This window comes from Durio zibethinus, chromosome 5, assembly GCF_047325235.1.
Source record: "Durio zibethinus cultivar Kanyao isolate XHJ-2024 chromosome 5, ASM4732523v1, whole genome shotgun sequence".
In the NCBI taxonomy this organism is placed as follows: Eukaryota; Viridiplantae; Streptophyta; class Magnoliopsida; order Malvales; family Malvaceae; genus Durio; species Durio zibethinus.
The window spans coordinates 29,178,174-29,184,908 of record NC_143166.1 but is presented as its reverse complement, the minus strand read 5'-3'; the positions used below and the strand labels follow the sequence as shown (position 1 = coordinate 29,184,908).

At 31.1% G+C, this 6,735-nt stretch overlaps 1 pseudogene; it reads left to right on the top strand.

Moving 5' to 3' along the window:
• The first annotated feature begins 3,121 nt into the window (after window positions 1–3,121).
• Window positions 3,122–6,059, top strand: LOC111284151 (cytochrome P450 86B1-like; annotated as a pseudogene).
• Window positions 6,060–6,735: the final 676 nt, after the last annotated feature.

Here is a 6,735-nt window from a genome sequence, read left to right as displayed (position 1 = left end):
AAATTCAAACTTTTAGTTCAAGTTATAATTTAATAATTTAATCATAAATTATAAATTTTAAAATATAAAATTTATAGAACAATTAATTACTAGTTAGAAATGAAATTACTTAACATTTTATGAAAATCATATTTTATATTTTAATAGTTAGAAATAATATTTATATTTTAATAAATATAATAAATAATAACTAATAAATTATTATAAATTATTATTTTATTTATTAAAATATAAATATTATTTATTAATATATAATAATTAATTTTTATGTAATAAAAAAGAAATGTCTATATATAAAGTTAATAAAAAGGAAATATTTATATTTATATAAAAATAAGTAAAAAAGAAATTTAAATCATTTTTATATTTTTTATATGAATGTAAATTTTTTTATTAATTTAACATATATATTTTATTAATTATTTCATATCATGATCAAATAATTAATTATTTTTATTAACATTTCATTTTTTTGTTAATTTTATATATTATTAATTTTATAATTATTTTAATTATAGTATCAATTAATAAAATTCTTTGTTAGATCATCTATTTTTTAAAATTATTTATCTTTACATATGTGTAAGTTTTTTTGTAATATTATTATAAATTTTTTTGCAATGTTATTATCCACATGTCTTAAAATATATCAATATATCATTAATATAAAGATTCAAGGGCTTTGATAGTAAAAAAATAAGAGTTGAGTGACTTATTTATATGAAATACTAGTATAAAGACTTAATTAGATTATTTTATATACTTAAAATGATTTTTTTTATATTTTATTTAAACTTATTAGTTGGTATTAAATTAGTCTGATTCAACAAAAATCGTCAGATTTATTGATTTATTATATAAATCATTGATTCACAATGATTTAAAATAATTTAATTGTAAAACTGATTTAATTATAAAATTGAACCAATTTCAAAGTTGTTTCATCGATTCAACTGATAAGATCCACAATCCAAACTATAACTATGATTCAAAGAGCTAACTAGGGAGGACGTTTTCTTTGAAAGATATTTCACAAATAAAATTTTAAATATATTAAATCAATATAAAAATATATATAATAGTCAGAAAAAATAGATATTAAAAAAAAGTCACATATTAAATCAATATAAATAAATAAAATACATAAAATTGTCAGAAAAAAAATAAATATTAAAACAAGTCAAACGGCAACTCCGATTTAAGAAAGATGGGGCTCAACTTTACCTAAATTAGGCTTAGATATGAAGAATCTTACGTGGGCTTTGTTCATATCTAATTTTGGGCTCAGTTTTGGATGAGCAACAGAAATACTGGGTTGAATTCGATATTTCGTATTTAAATTTTTGTATACTTATTGTATTTTCCATAAAACTAATTAAACATTAAGCCCCACTAGAAATAAAAAATTTATTGACCATGACTTTCATCCTAAGACGGTCTACTGATTTTCTTGTCAATATGTGGTGAAAGTAACCAAATCAGTAGCTAGTTTGGAACAACACAACAATAATTTAATAAGATATCGAATGTTCTTAAACTTCAATATTTGATCATTTTAACATCATGAATTTTTTAATAAATAAGGCAAAGTTGATCTAACATAAATGTAGATTTGATAATTTTTGAAATAATACAATAATATGATATAAAAATGAAGCTGTTTAAAATCTTGAAAAAAAAACGTAAATGAATTTTAAAAAAATTATTAAACATCCAATTTAAAATTAATGAGTTATAAGTTAAGTGATTTAACTTGAATATAAGATTACAAAAAGTTCAATATTTATTATTTTAATAAATCTTCATCACATATAGGCTAAGGTAGAAGAAGCCTATCACGTGACAAATTTAAAAAGGATAATAAAAAAATTTTGATTATGATACTATGTTAAACATCCAACTTAAAACTAATTAGTTATAAGTTGAGTCACCCGACTTGAATACAAGATTAGATATTTATTAAATATGAGATAACATCATTTTAACAAGTCCTCATCATATATAAGCAAAGATAGAAAAGCTTATCATATGACAGATTTGGAAAGGATAACAAAAAAGAAATAATGGCTTTAATACTCTATTAACCATCAAATTTAAAACCAATTGATTATAAGTGAAAATGTTCAACCTGAATATAAAATTATATGTAATTGGTTATTTATTAGATGTAGGATAACATCATTTTAGTAAGCCTTCATCACATGTAAGCGAAGATGAAAGAAATCTATCACATGATAGATTTAGAAATGGTAATAAAAAAAAAATCTTGACTTTGATATCATGTTAAACATCTAACTTAAAATCAATTGATTATAAGTAGAGAAACTCAATTTAATTATAAGATTATAGAAAATTAAATATTTATTACTTTAACAAAAAAATAAAAAATTTTATATTTGATGTGTCATTATAAATTATGACAGATAATTTTTGTATTTTATCATATTTGATATAAAATAGAAATCTTGAAAAAAATTGTATATGAATTTGAAAAAAAAAAATAAAATGTTTTATATTTTGTGTGTCTATAAGAATTTTGACAAATAATTTTCGTATTTTACACATGTTTGACACGAAATAAATATGATATTAGACACAAAGTTAATGGTAAATAATCTCCTATGAAATAAACTACCACTTTAGACTGAGTTTGGAGAAATTATATTATCTCTCAAATAGAGATATGGTAAAATAAGTATAATAGATCAAAGTTTGAGAAAGAAATAGCCAAATCAACATTTTTTTTTTCTTCAAGCAAAGCTCTCAAAAATCATACAACTCCACTGAAAGTGATCAAAATAGTGGCTGGGCTGTTTGCCGAGTGGTATGATCTATAGTTAGACGCAGCTGTTAAGTAACCATATTAGATTACCGGTGCGGGGTGCCATACAAATCATTTATTCTATGTGCTAGCTAATCTACAATTATTCAATTTATAATCAACTTGCAAAAAGGCAAAGAAAAATAAAACTGCGAAAAATAGTTGCCACCCACTTTTCATCCTACTTCAAAATTGCACCCCTTCTCAGAAAACGAACTGTGGTTGGAGAAACTCGCCTTCGACACTCAACCAAATAGGGTAATAACATTGTTCACATTCTCATTAGTCTTTGGGAAGCATTCCCTAATCGAGGCAAACTTCCTGGACGGCTCTGGATTTTATTAAAACTTGCGAGTATAAGAAAAGCATCCGTCCACAAAAAAATTTGTTATGAGTTACGACAGGGGAAGCACCTACAAAAAAAAAGTAAGGTCACCAAATCAAACCCATTGGGCCGAAACATCCACACGCAGTCAGTGCCACCCCCACCTTAAGTAACAATTCCCATGCAAACTTAGCCAATAGTCCTTTCATTTCCTGTCATTCCAAAACCATGATCAACCCTAGCAGCAATGTAACTTCCTCCTCTTTTTCCTCCGATGGTAGTACGGTCAGAAACATTGTTTCCCGGCGGCTGTTTTTCTTACAAGATCTTCAAATTTTGGAGCTAATTCTTGCTCTTTTCGTGTTTATTGCTGTACATTCTTTGAGGCAAAAAAGACGTTATAGTCTGCCTGTGTGGCCATTTCTAGGCATGCTGCCATCGTTAATGTCAGGTCTCCAGTCCGACTTGTACGAGTGGATTTCTGACATACTTTGCCAGCAAAAAGGGACTTTCAAGTTCAAAGGTCCATGGTTTAGTACTCTCAATTGCGTGCTTACTGCTGATCCTAGGAACCTTGAGCATCTTCTCAAGACCAAATTCTCTGTTTTCCCCAAAGGGCCTTATTTTCGCGATACTGTTCGTGATCTTCTCGGGGATGGAATATTTAGTGCGGATGATGAGACTTGGCAACGGCAAAGGAAAACAACGAGCATTGAGTTCCATTCGGCTAAGTTCAGGCAATTGACCACCGAGTCATTGCTTGGGCTTTTTCATGCCAGGCTCTTGCCTGTCTTGGAAGATGCAGTGAACAAATTAATCTCCATTGATCTCCAAGATATCTTGTTGAGATTAACCTTCGATAATGTTTGCATGATAGCCTTTGGGGTTGACCCTGGGTGCCTGCGTCCTGGATTGCCCGAAATACCTTTCGCCAGAGCCTTTGAGGACGCAACTGAGGCTACGCTATTACGTTTCGTTATACCAACATGTATATGGAAAGCCATGAGGTACCTTGATTTGGGAACCGAAAAGAAGCTGAAAAAATCGATGAAGGACGTAGACGAATTCGCTGAAGAAGTTATTCGAACAAGGAAAAAAGAACTGTCCTTCCAAACAGAAGAGAAGAAGCAGAGATCAGATTTGTTAACAGTATTTATGATGTTGAAAGATGAGAAGGGAAATCCATTTTCAGACAAGTTCTTGCGTGATATTTGTGTCAACTTTATACTTGCTGGAAGAGATACTTCTTCAGTGGCATTGAGCTGGTTTTTCTGGTTGCTGGAAAAGACCCCATAGTCGAGGAAAAGATTCTTGCAGAGATATGCAGAATTATTAATGAAAGAGAAGAGATGAAAAACGGAGAATTAATATTTAGACCAGAGGAGATAAAGAAGATGGATTATTTGCAAGCTGCATTATCAGAGGCTCTGAGATTGTATCCTTCCGTCCCTGTTGATCACAAGGAGGTAATTCACCCTTTAATCATTCATCAATTTTCATTTTTGGCAGCTGGTTATTTATTTCATTTGTTTAAGCAGTTTATTTGATCGGAATATGAAATTAACCAGAGCCATGTTAAGTTTGCTTTCGCCTTAATTCTTCCACTTCTACTTCTGCAATTTTGCCTCTTGTTAGCTTTTGTGCGACACTATTTAGTTCATGCTAATCTCTTGGTTTTCATGACTTAGGAATGATTTTGGTGATTTTGTTGTTCACCTAACCGTGAGTTATGGTAAACACACATAATTTAGGACTTGCAGTTGATTCACGTAGTAATCCTTAAGATGTTATTCAGCAAATTGAGATTCACCTTCAATCCTTTTTTTTATTCTAACATCCTTTACAAAAAATATAAGTAGTGGCAGATAGTAAAAATGAAATTAGAAGTTGATCAAATAGATTTAGGAGAAGAGCTAAATCCACCTAAACCTGACCTTGAATAATTGGTGGACAGTCCCATAGAAATAGTGTTTACTAGTAATATATTTACATTATCATCCATTTGAAAGTCTGATTGAATGGTTGCCACCGCACCGGATAAAACGCACCTTTCGGTGCGGTGGGAGCCTTTCAAGTTTCAATTGGCCTCCCAAATAACCCTTAGTCAAGGAAGCTTCTCTCAATTTATAATTAAGAGGCCACTAAAAACATATATAACATGCCAACTAATATATGGTTTAGAAGAGAAAAAAGAAAAAGAAAAAAAACTTGAAAACTTGTTACCGAAACTCATTTACTTATTTCTTTAAACCCTATTTTCCACTCAGTTATTAACATATCGTCTGTCAATTAACATTGATTCATTGATCATTCTGTTCTTTCAGGTTGTTGAAGATGACGTATTTCCGGATGGAACGGTGCTAAAAAAAGGAACAAAAGTAGTTTATGCCATCTACGCAATGGGAAGAATGGAGGCCATATGGGGAAGAGACTGCAGGGAATATAAACCAGAGAGATGACTAAAAGATAGCAGGTATATGAGCCAGTCAGCCTACAAATTCACTGCCTTCAATGGAGGTCCTCGGCTCTGCTTAGGGAAAGATTTTGCTTATTATCAGATGAAGTAGTCTGCTGCCTCAATCATATATCGTTGCAGCGTGAAGGTGGTGAAAGATCACCCTGTTGCACCAAAACTTGCCTTGACCATGTACATGAAGCATGGCCTTAAGGTGAACCTAATCAAGCACGACGAATCAGAGCTTCAGAACTACATGAAGACGCATACTTGAATATCTTGAATAAACCTGCTGTAGAGTTGCATTTGATTATGTTTAGGACGGTACAATAATGGATTTGTTTTTTTATTGGATACTGATCGATGTAAGTATTTCTGTGGTCACTGAGCCTTTAAAGCCACATATGAATAAAGCAAACATGGCATTTGGTTTAAGTAACAAGGCCCGCAAAAGCCTTGCGCTCCCCTTAAAACTTCATTGCACCCTAACTGGCAGAAAAATGCTGCCTAGAACATAAATTAGTCAGAAACAGAAGGCTCCCAAGGTAATTTCTTCGTATTTTATGTTCTGAGTTACATGCCTAAATTCTAGGGATTGCATTAGTTTAAATCTCATGATTTTAGGAGATATGATACAGTCCCTGATTGTAAGGAGACTCAGCTATAAATAGAGAGTTTTTCACCCTCATGTACACCACCAAAACTTAGAGTAATACAAGATCTTTATTCTGGCCTTAATCTTTCTGTTGTTCTTTTGTTAGCCTTTCTTCAGGCACTTGCTGTGCCCTTTCGTTTTGCAATGTATTGGACGGCCAAGCCCTGTAGTCTAGAGTGTCCATGTATCGTTTGCTGATTTGGGATGCAAAAGAGTCCATCCCTGTGTCTTGGAGTTGTGTGAGCCTGGAGCTTAAATCTGTGATAAGTGCTCTTAAATTACACCATATCTACGTAAAGAAAAGCCACCTCATTCGAGCCCTCCCATCCCACTTCTCATAAAACTCTCTAAGGAATTTCTCCATGAACTTATGCCTTTTCTCAGCCCTCCTCTGTCCGGCCTGAAATTTCCATCTATTCTCAAACTCAAAAGAACAAAGAATACTTGTAATATGAACGTATAAGAATATCTAAAGTAAT